This window comes from Pristis pectinata, chromosome 16, assembly GCF_009764475.1.
Source record: "Pristis pectinata isolate sPriPec2 chromosome 16, sPriPec2.1.pri, whole genome shotgun sequence".
In the NCBI taxonomy this organism is placed as follows: domain Eukaryota; kingdom Metazoa; phylum Chordata; class Chondrichthyes; order Rhinopristiformes; family Pristidae; genus Pristis; species Pristis pectinata.
Genome location: NC_067420.1, coordinates 10,098,335 through 10,111,036, shown reverse-complemented (window position 1 = coordinate 10,111,036; position 12,702 = coordinate 10,098,335).

Here is a 12,702-nt window from a genome sequence, read left to right as displayed (position 1 = left end):
ATGCCATAATAGATCTAGTATTAGGTAATGAAATGGGTCAGGTGACAGATCTCTCAGTGGGTGAGCATTTGGGCGACAGTGACCACTGCTCCCTAACCTTTAGCATTGTCATGGGCAAGGATAAGAGCAAAGACAACAGGAAGATATTTAACTGGGGAAGGGCAAATTATGAGGCTATAAGGTGAGAACTTGCAAGTGTAAATTGGGATGACATTTTTGAAGGAAAATGTACTATGGAGATGTGCTCAATGTTCAGGGATCTTTTGCAGGATGTCAGGGATAAATTTGGCCTGGTGAGGAAAAAATGGCAGAGAGGTAGAACATCTAGTTAGGAGGAAGAAGGCAGCATACATAAGGCTTAGGCAGCAGGGATCAGACAGGGCTTGGGAGGAATATAGAGTAGCAAGGAGGGAACTTAAGAAGGAGCTGAGGAGAGCAAGAAGGGGACATGAAAAGGCCTTGGAGAGTAGGGTTAAGGAAAACCACAAGGCATTTTTCACTCATGTGAAGAGCAGAAGGATGATGGGAGTAAAGGTAGGTCCGATTAGAGACAAAGGTGGGAAGATGTGCCTGGAAGCTGCGGAAGTGAGTGAGGTCCTCAATGAATAGTTCTCTTCAGTATTCACCAAGGAGAGGGGTCTTGATGACGCTGGGAACCGTGTTGGTAAGGTTAATGTTCTAGAGCATGTAGATATCAAGAGAGAGGATGTGTTGGAGCTATTAGAAAATATTAGGACAGATAAATCCCCGGGGCCTGATGGAACATTCCCCAGGCTGCTCCGCGAGATGAGGGAGGAGATTGCTGAATCCTTGGCTAGGATCTTTGAGTTCTCGTTGTCCACAGGAATGGTACCAGAGGACTGGAGGGTGGCAAATGTTGTCCCCTTATTCAAAAAAGGTAGTAGGTATAGTCCAGGGAATTATAGACCAGTGAGCCTTACGTCTGTGGTGGGCAAGCTGTTGGAAAGGATTCTTAGAGATAGGATCTATGGGCATTTAGAGAATCATACCCTGATCAGGGACAGCTAGCATGGCATAGATCATGTCTCACAAGCCTAATAGGGTCCTTTGAGGAGATGACCAGACTGATTGATGATGATAGTGCAGTAGATGTGGTCTACATGGATTTTAGTAAGGCATTTGACAAGGTTCCACATGGAAGGCTTCTTCAGAAGGTCAGAGGTCATGGGATCTAGGGAAGCTTGGCCGTGTGGATTCAGAATTAGCTTGCCTGTAAAAAGGACAGGGTTGTTGTGGAGGGAGTGCATTCAGATTGGAGACCTATGACTCACGGTGTCCCACAAGGATTGGTTCTGGGACCCCTGCTTTTTGTGATTTTTATTAATGACAAGGATGAGGGGTTAGAAGGGTGGGTTGGCAAGTTTGCAGACAACACAAAGGTTCGTGGTGTTCTGGATAGTGTAGAGGATTATCGAAGATTGCAGAGGGACATTGATAGGATGCAGAGCTGGGCTGAGAAGTGGCAGATGGAGTTCAATCTGGAGAAGTGTGCAGTGGTACACTTTGGAAGGACAAATCCAAGGTGGAGTACAAAGTTAATGGCAGGATTCTGGGTAGTGTGGAGGAGCAGAGGGATCTCGGGGTTCATATCCACAAACCCCTGAAGTTGCCTCACAGGTGGATAGGGTAGTTAAGAAAGCTTATGGGGCGTTTGCATTCATAAGTCGTGGGATCGAGTTGCAGCTCTACAAAACTCTGGTTAGACCACACTTGGAGTATTGTGTCCAATTCTGGTCGCCTCATTATAGGAAGGATGTGGAAGCGTTGGAAAGGGTGCAGAGGAGATTTACCAGGATGCTGCTTGGATTAGAGAGTATGCATTATGAGGAGAGACTAAGGGAGCTGGGGCTTTACTCTTTGGAGAGAAGGAGGATGAGAGGAGACATGATAGGTGTGCATAAAATATTAAGAGGAATTGATAAAGTGGACAGCCAGTGCCTCTTTCGCAGGGCACCAATGCTCAATACAAGAGGGAGTTCAAGGGAGATATCAGAGGAAGGTTTTTTATCCAGAGAGTGGTTGGGGCATGGAATGCACTGCCTGGGGCGGTGGTGGAGGCAGGTGCATTGGTCACATTCAAGGGATTGCTAGATAAGCATATGGAGGAATTTAGAATAGGGTGATATGTGGGAGGAAGGGGTTAGATAGTCTTAGGCATGATTTAAAGGTCAGCACAACATTGTGGGCCGAAGGGCCTGAATTGTGCTGTACTGTTCGATGGTATAGCATGCCCACAACTTCCTAACCCGTACGTCTTTAATGTGGGAGGAAACCCACGTAGATATGGGGAGAACGTACAAACTCCTTACAGACAGCAGCCGGAATTGACCCTGGGTCACTGGTGCTGTAATATTGTTGCGCTAATCCTAACACTGCTCTGCCTTCTGTTCCTTACTCTGTTCCTTAATCATCTTCCAGGTGACTGTAACTTTTTCACTGTCACAGTGCACTGTGCTCCAAGCCAAACGGATTCTGCATTATCCTTATGGTCATTTTCTGACTGTCATTTCTTTCCCATTTTGAATAGTTTAATAACTATTATTGAAACATGCTTGAAGAAACTTTATAAAACCCCCAGGCCAGAAACTCCTCCATGGTTGAAAACCCACACAAATATCACGCCACGCATGGGATCTGTGCAACTTTTGTGGGAGACAATAAGACACTTCCCTTACACGTGACGGGCCAGTGTATTGTGTGCACAAGTATCTTGTATCTTTTTTTTGATTCATTCAAGGGATGTGAAATTCAAGACTGAGCCAGCATTTAATTGCCCAACCCTAATTGCCCTTGAGAAGGTGCTGGTGAGCTGTCTTTTTGACCTGGTGCAGTCCTTGAGATGTGGGTATACCCACAATGCTGTTAGGGAGGGAGTTCCAGGATTTTAACCCAGTGATGGTGAAGGAATAACAATGTATATCTTGGTCAGGATGATGTGTGGTTTGGAGGGCACCTTCCAGGGAGTGACTCTCCCCATGCTTTTGTTGCCCTTGTCCTTTTAGCTGGTAGAGGTTATAGGTTTGGACGGTGCTGTCTAAGGAGTCCTGGTGAGTTGCTGCAGTGCATCCTGTAGATGGTACAAACTGCTGCTACTGTGTGTTGGTGCTGGAGTGAATGAATGATTATGGATGGGCTGCACTGTCCTGTATTGTGTCGAGTTTCTTACATAGAATATAGAACAGTACAGCACTAAACGGCCATTCAGCCCACGATGTTGTGCCAATCTTGATGCAGATTTATACTAAATGTCCTCCTCCTGTGAACCATCCATATTCCTCTATTCCTTTCATATTCATGTGTCTATCTAAAAGCCTCTTAAACTCCACCAACCTGTCTGATTCCATTACTACCCCGGTAACCCATTCCAGACACCTAGAACTCTCTGCGTAAAAAACTTGCCTGAAGTTTGAGGGTTGAGTGTTGTTGAAGCCACACTTATCAAGGCAAGTGGAGAGTGTTCCATCACACTCTTGACTTGTAGACATGCACTAACTTTTATCATTGCACCATAGAAAGCATCCTATCTGGATGCATCATGGTTTGGTATGGCAACTGCTCTGCCCAGGACCACAAGAAACTGCAGAGAGTTGTGGACACAGCCCAGCGCATCACAGAATCTAGCCTCTTCTCCTTGGACTCTTCACCTCTCGCTGCCTTGGTGATGCAGCCAGCATGATCAAAGACCCCACCCACCCGGGTCATTCTCTCTCCTCTCCCATCAGGCGGAAGTTACAGGAGCATGAGGGCACATACCACCAGGCTTAAGGACAGCTTCTATCCCACTGTGATAAGACTATTGAATGGTTCCCTTATATGATGAGATGGACTCTGACCTCACAATCTAACTTGTTGTGACCTTGCACCTTATTTCACTGCAGTTTCTCTGTAGCTATGACACTTTACCCTGTACTGTTATTGTTTTTACCTGTACTACCTCAATGCACTCTGTACTAACTCAATGTAACTGCACTGTGTAATGAATTGACCTGTATGATTGGTATGCAAGACAAGTTTTTCACTGTACCTCAGTGCAAGTGACAATAATAAACCAAGACCAATTCCAATAGATGGTGGACAGGTTTTGGGGAGTTAGCAGGTGAGTTGCAGGTGAAATTTGGGCCTTCAGTGGTAACCATGTGCTCTTCCAATATGCAATTTCCCACCATACTAAAGCTCTTAAGATGATTGGTTCACAGTGGGAACTGCCAAATGGTGAGTTGAGGATTGGCAGGAGCAGGATAGACTATGGGATGTAGTGCCATCAGAGCTGGGTACCCCAGGCTGGGATCTAAATTACGGGCACTCCCATTAAAAAAAGAGAAAGGTCTTTTTTATTATTACATTAATACAATGGAGCTGTTGAACAGGAAATGGAAGGTCCACAGTGATGAACTCGCTGACAATGGTAAGGTAAACCTGGCCACCTTTTACTTCTGATCAGGTAGACCCCCTTCCTTGTGTTAAGGCTGCTGTTGCATCTGAGACCTGCCAAAGTATCAGCAGTCAGGCTTTGGTTCTGCCATGGTAACGCCAGCTCGTGTTGCATGTTGACTGATGTCATACACGTGACGCCATGGGCAAATATTCCATGAGCTGGCTAATAGAATTCTTGTCCACAACTCTTTTATTTTTCTGCTAGTCTTCTGCTGGTTAACTCACTGTAAGGTCAAGGTTCTCAGTGACATCCTGAACACGGGGCCAAGTTGCATGGTCACAGGGGAGAGACACCCGGGTGGAAACATTGCACTTTCTCAAGGAAGGCAAAGAACATTCTTGAATCCTTTTCTCTTTCAACATGGTAGTCTCTTACTGTGACGGAGCTCTGAATGGAGGGTCCATTTTGGGAGTCTGGTACCGATACTATGAACTATGAACTCATGGAGTCATAGTTCACAGCACAGAAACAGGCCCTTCGGCCCAACTCATCCATGCCAACTGAGGTGCCCACCTATGCTAGTCCCATTTTCTGATATCCTTCTGAACCACTCCTATCCATGACGTATCCAATTCTTTTCAAATTCTGTTATTGTACCTTCCTCAACTACTTTCTCTGGCAGCTCATTCCAGATACGCACCTCCCTCTGCTTGTTGAAGTTGCCCCTCGGGTTCCTTTTAATTCTTGCCCCTCTCACCCTAATTTTATGCCTTCTAGTTTTTAATTCCCTTTCCTGGGGAAAATGACTGTGTGCATAGAACATAGAACATAGAACAGTACAGCACTGGAATAGGCCCTTTGGTCCACGATGTTGTGCTGAACTAATAAACTTGTAATTAAATGACTAAATAAACTATTGCCTACAAAGTGTCCAATTCCCTCCATTCTCTGCACATTCATGTGCTTATCTAAGAAACTCGAACACCTCTATCGTATTTGCCTCCACCACCACCCCGGCAGTGCACTCCAGATACTCATTACTTCCTGTGTAAAAAACTTGCCCCACACACCCCCTTTGAACTTACCCCCTCTTACCTTAAATGTCTCGTACCTTTAGTATGAGATATTTTGACCCTTGGAAAAAGGTACTGGCTGTCTATTCTATCTATGCCTCTTATAATCTTATGAACTTCTATCAAGTCTCCCTCAAGCTCCACTGCTCCAGAGAAAACAACCCAAGTTTGTCCAACATCTCCTTATAGTGCATCTCCTAATCTGAGCAGCGTCCTGGTAAACATCTTCTGCACCCTCTCCAAAGCCTCCACATCCTTCCTATAATGGGGCGACCAGAACTGAATGCAATATTCCAGATGCAGCCTAACTAGAGTATGATAAAGGTGCAACATGACTTCCTGACTCTTGAACTCACTATCTCGACTAATAAAGGCAAGCGTGCTATACGCCTTCTTTACCACCCTATCAACCTGTGCAGCCACTTTCAGGGAGCTATGGACTTGGACCCCAAAATCCCTCTGTACATCAACACTGTTAAAGGTTCTGCCATTAACTGTGTACTGTCCCTTTACATTTGATCTCCCAAAGCACAACACCTCACATTTGCCCAGATTAAACTCCATCTGCCATTTCTCCAACCATATCTGCAACTGATCTATATCCCACTGTATTCTTTGGCAATCTTCTACGCTATCCACAACACCAACAATCTTTGTAATGTCTGCGAACTTGTTAACTCACCCGTCTACATTTTCATCCAGGTCATTTATATATATCACAAACAGCAGAGGTCCCAGTACAGATCCCTGAGGAACACCACAAGTCACAGACCTCCATCCAGAATATGTCCCATCGACCATTACCCTCTGTCTTCTATGGGCAAGCCAATTCTGAATCCAAATGGCCAATTTACCATGGATCCCATGCATCCTAATCTTCTAGATGAGCCTCCCATGAGGGACCTTGTCAAACACCTTACTAAAATCCATGTACACACATCCACTGCTCTACCTTCATGAATCACCTTCATCACCTCCTCAAAAAACTCAATCAAGTTAGTAAGACATGACTTGCCCTGCACAAAGCCATGCTGACTGTCCCTCAATAGGCCATGGTTTTCCAAATGCTCATAAATCCTATCCCTAAGAATACTCTCCAGTAGCTTCCTTACCACTGACGTAAGGCTCACCGGTCTATAGTTTCCAAAATTATCCCTATATCCCTTCTTGCATACCAGGCACTCAATATCATAGATAGGTATGCATCCTATCTATGCCCCTTGTGAATTTATACACCTCTATAAATTCACTCCTTAGTCTCCTAGGCTCCAAGGAATTAAGTCCTCACCTGCCCAACCTCTCCCAATAACTCAGGCCTATGAGTCCTCTGGTAAACCTCAGATGAGCGACGTGGCCTGGCCAATGGAGCTGACAGAATGTAATTCAGACCTCAATGTGGGGAAGCTGGCCTGAGAGGGGATACTAGCAGCAGTTGCCTTATCCATCTTGTGGATTTCTGAAGCCAGCATGCATGATAAAGTGCTTAAGCAAAGTGAAACTTTTGTTATTGATCAATGTTACAGCAACGGACTACATTTCCACTTGTAATGGATTTTCTAACCCAGTGTTCCTTACTTTCCCGAGGATTTCTCCTCGGTTCATTGCAGAGCCCTGAAGATTATCCTTTACTTCCCAGAAACTTCAGGGAATACTGAGACTGGCAAACTGAAGGTGCAATGCCAGTGGCATGGTGACTTAAACAAGCAATCTGACCTGCTGTGAATGTCCTGCTGAGAAATTACTAACAGCCTGAAATGTTAGAAGCTCAGACATCAGTAAATCAGACAAATGACCTCTGAATATCAGAGAGGGAATTGAAAGTTCAGTGCACCTTCACTTGGCTTTCAGTTACTTGAAGCAACATTCACAGTCACCACATATTTCATATTTATTACATCTGATGAAACAGGCCTGTTAAATGCTTAACAATTTTATCCATTTATTCTGCATAGTGAATTGTTGATTGGTGTGTGCTTTGTATTGCGTTTGACAATCATTATTATTAGGAACAGAGGGAGATTCTGAAGATAACAGGGCAGATTGATAAAGTGATTAAGAATAGTTTATTTAGTGAGGCAGAAAATAGAAGAGCAAGAAGCTATTTTCAAACTAGTTAGGCCTTAGCAGAAGACACATGAAACTCTCAGCTGGGTGACTGTGTGCGTTGGTGGAGGGGAACTGGTTGGGCCTCTGTTCAAGGAAAAAGTGGATATTCTAGGAGATTTCATTCATTTGCGATATCAGCTCAGATTTTCTTTCACCGTCTACACTTCCTGACCAGTTGGGCACTTTGTAGCTTTTAGTTCCTTTGTTTGTGCTCTGCTGTCATTAACTCTCAACCGATAACTCTACCGAGAGCTTCTTCCCACCATAACCCTGACCTCACCCTGTCGGAAATACTTAGTTCCATCCATCCCTCTTCCACTCTCCCTGCAACTGAAAACTAAATTGTTTTCTCTCTTTCCCAGTTCTAATTGAGGGTCTTCGAGATGACACTTCAGCTTGCACAGTTACTGCCTGACCTGCTGAGTGCTTTCATAGAAGATAAGATAAGATATCTTTATTAGTCACATGTACATCCAAACACACAGTGAAATGCAACTTTTGTGTGGAGTGTTCTGGAGGCAGCCCCCAAGTGTCACCGTGCTTCCGGCACCAACATAGCGTGCCCACAACTTCCTAACCCGTATATCTTTTGGAATGTGGGAGGAAACCGGAGCACCCAGAGGATACCCGTGGAGTCACGGGGAGAACATACAATCTCCTTACAGACAGCGGCGGGAATTGAACCCGGGTCACTGGAGCTGTAATAGCGTTATGCTAACCGCTACACTACCGTGCCTGCCCGCAAGCCTAGAGTCTAGAGTCATACAACACAGAAACAGGGCCTTCGGCCCACTGCATCCATGGTGACCTTTTTGCTCATTTACATCAATCTCCTTTGCCTGGATTATGCCCTTATCCTTCTATGCCTTTTCTACTTAAGTGACTATCTAAATATCTCTTAAATGTAGTGACTGTTTTTAAGTCTGCCATCTCCTTTGGCAGCCCGTTCCAGATGTCAACCAGTTTCTGTGTAAAGAACTTTCCCCTTTAAAACTCCTTCCTTGCTTCTTCAGCCCATGTCCTCCCATTTTTGATACCCCTTTCATGGGAAAAAGATTCTAACCATCTATCTTATTAACACCTCTTTATATATACCTCTATAAGGTAACTCCTCAGCCTCGTTCAATCCAGGAAAATTGAAGGAGGTTTAGGGGTTTAGTCTTCAATATGCCAGCTGCTGCAACATGTCTCTTAATTTGGTATTTGAATTTCCTCCTCTGTTTTGGGTGATTGCCATCGCACCTCCCATCTTTGAGTCATGTGGCCACATTCTTTTCTATCTGACTTTCACAATGTTATCTGTGTAATGTGACATCATCGAGGATGGAAGGAATTCTTCTGCATTTAATGTGGCATCTCCACTTATCTGAGAGTGCTCCTCAAAAAGGGAGCTCAGATTGAACATTTTGATCTCTTTACCCACAAACCAGCCAACCTCCACGAGCTCTGTTAAGAAGTGCTCCAAATTTGCACTGTAACAAAAATGCCACAATACGATCGTTAATGAACACACTGCTTTTAATTTTATGTTCAGCAACTTGTAGCTTTTCTTTTTTATTTGCTGGAGGCAAAGAATCAATGCACAGCTTTAATTTTGTTCCCGACTCTGCAAAGTTTGCAGTGAATGCTTTTTGAGGTAAATTGGTCTGTGTGTGTGCCTTGTACTGTTTCAGTCTGTAAGACTACTTTTGTCCCTCTCCTGATTGCATTTTGGGTATTTTTACATTTATATCTACCTTGGTGATATTACTGGCCCAAAAAAATGTTTCTACTTGGCACATGAAAATGGTTGAGGCAAGTACAATAACAATTTTAAAAGACAGTTGGATGGGTACATGAATTGGAAAGGTTTCGAAGGTTATGGGCCAAATGTAGGCAAATGGGACTAGCTTGGATGGGACTAGCTGTTTAAATATTTATCAAAGAATCCTGTGCCCAGTGTGGGAAGGTGAGGTAGCCATCTTGTCTCTTCTTCAGATCTCAGTCCTGCTGAAAATGATGAGATCATCAATCAATGCAATGTTTTCCCACCCAGTTGGTGCCTGGTCAGTTCAATAATTGGTCTCTCTGACTTCTTTAGTAGCCATCTTTTCTTGAGCTATTCCTGTTCTCCATTCTCCTGAAACCATTGGGAGCTTTCTAACCTCAATGTCACTCTGCTGGCCATACTATTGCTGTTCTATTTTCCTCCACAGGAATTCAGAAGTTGTGCTGCTTCCCTCTCCCATGCAGAGTTTCTCTCAAGTTCCCCCCTCCCCCCCCCCCCAACCTTGCCCCACCACCTGGTTGGTACTAGATCAGGGTTAGCTGCTGCTGTGCTCACCAAACTTGCTGGAGCTCTCTCATTGAGCCTATGCCCCATCAGTGTGACACTCCAGGGATTGCTGCAACAAAATCTCCAAATAGTCCTGACTCTTCTGATATTAGTGCTGAGTTTCCTCTTGCCAAGAAGTCAAGTGGAGAAAGTTCCATGCTCTGGAAGAATTAAGATCTCTAAAACTTACATCTTCATGTCTTAACAAATACATCAAAGTCAAAGTCAAGTTTATCATCACATTCACAAATACCTGTATGCACAGGTGCAATGAAAAGCTTACTTGCAGCAGCATCACAGGCACATAGCATCAGGTAAGCAGCATTCACAAGAAAAAAACATAAATTAAACATAAATTGCTCACAATTTTTACAAGAGGGAATACAATAGAACAAAAAATAACAAAGTCCATTGTAGTGCAAAGTGATCAAAGTGGTCATAGTGTTGCTATACTGAGGTAGTGATTAAAGTTGTGCCGATTAGTTCAAGAACCAACTGGTTGAAGGGAAGTAGCTGTTCTTGAACCTGGTGGTGTGGGACTTCAGGCTTCTGTACCTCATGCCCAATGGTAGCTGTGAGAAGATGAGCAAATGGTAAACAAGAAGTAGTAGTAGGTTACTTACAAGTGTTGAACATTCAATCATGTACCTGAGGTGTCTTCCAGCTCCTACGAGAGATAGATCTAATGGTGCACATCCAGGCAAGTGCAGGTACATCACATGACTGTCATCTAATCAAATACGATATGTTCATTTACAGAAATACACTACATTATTGCTGTTATCCAACCAAATGTGGTATATGCACATGTCTAGATACACTACAGAAAATACAAAGCTTGTAAATCTTTGTCAATGATGCAACGTTGAAGGTTTGAAACCTGACTTCCACTGCACAAAGAGTTTGGCACTGTACACGTGTACTTCTTTAGAGCTATTGATAACTTTAATCTATTGACCTTCTGGGCCTGATGCCCATCAAAGGAGCCTCCTCAATTATCTTTCCATTGAAAACAATGGAAAGGAAAGTTGGGTAGTTCCATAACAAACTTCCTCAATACTAGTTCTGAGTTTGGCAGTAAATTGAAAACCACACTCGCCTCCCAGATTAATGGCCAGTGGTGTGTTAGTGAAACATTTTGCACTTAGCCTTTTTACAATCTTGCGGGATATATTCAGTTCAGTGAGTCTATCTGTTTTTTTTAAATAACCATCTTCTAGTTATATTAATGGGAGCTGAATCAATGACATTAGCATTTCTATTTATTCAGTGAGTGCAATGACAATCCTCAGGCTAGATTTCCAAGTCAGATTGCTTTGGCAGAGGAATGTTTATGTTTCCTCTGCTATTGACTATGCTCAACTTGGTCTGAGTGAATTGGGGGAGAATTAATGCCTCCCAGATTGCTTCTGCTGCTGTGGTCTTGTTATACTGGGCACGTTGGGATGGTGGAAACTTCATTACCATTTTAAAGGTACTCCTCAGGTAAGGGCAGAAGATACTCACAGATCAGAAGACATCTCCCTGGGCCAGAGGTACACACTCCGCTATTCACTCTCTACAGATGCTCACTGACCAGGGTTGTATATTGGACATTTTCTTACTTCAGACACCTGACATTTTGTATGAGTTTAACAGTGTCTTTCTTTGTGCGCTGAACCTGTTGTATTTCATCTCTGAAAGCCACAAAACTGGAGTTGCCAGGAATCTGAAACAAGAACAGGAAATGCTGGAGGCACCTCATAGGTCAGGCAGCGAGACTCACTGATCCTCCTCCATGTCCGATCCTCCTCCTCCCTCCACCAATCCTCTTCATCCTCCTCATCTTCCAATCCTTCTCCTCCACCAATCCCTCTCCTCTACCAATCTTCCTCCTCCACCAATCCTCCTCCCCGTCCAATCCTCCTTCTCCACCTATTCACCCTCACATTGCACAACCTCTCCTTTAAGTCCACTCCCTCCGTCCACATCAAAGGTGTAGCTATAGGAACTGACATGGGGCCCAAGGATGACTGTCTCATCAGACTTACGAAACAACCCTTGTTTCAGACCCACTCCAGCCCTCTCCCTCCCCTCTTTTTCTCCTACCCTGATGATGGTATTGAGGCTGAATTCAAATGGAACTCAACGTTCATCACCTTTGCTGCCAGTTTGTATCCTGCTCTCATTGTTACATTGTCTATCTCTGATACTTCCCTTCTCTTTTTTGCCTTTTCTCTTTCCATCTCAGGGTCAAGTTAGCAACTACTATCCATGCCAAGCCCACAGACTCCCTCAGGGTGTGACTAAACCTCTACCCCCCCCCCCCCCCATTACTTTCTTTAGGGACTCCTTTCTATTATCCCAGTTTCTCCAGACTCTCTCTTACCTTTTCTGATGATGAAGTTTTCCAGTTACTGCTGTTATAGCTTCCCCTCAACCATAATTGATAAGCTCTCAACCTCAGAGTCTCTATTTCCCATACATCTGCTCTCACCCATTCCCTTACCACCCAGGCTAGGTTACATCTAAGATAAGATAAGATCTTTATTAGTCACATGTACATTGAAACACACAGTGAAATACATTTTTTGCGTAGTGATTTTGGGGGGCATCCCGCAAGCGTCGCCACGCTTCCGGCATCAACATAGCATGCCCATAACTTCCTAACCCGTATGTCTTTGGAATGTGGCAGGAAACCAGAGCACCCGGAGGAAACCCACACAGACACGGGGAGAACGTACAAATTTGTTACAGACAGTGGCCGGATTTGAACCTGGGTCGCTGGCACTGTAAAGCATCATACTAACCACCATGCTACCATGCTTGACCTC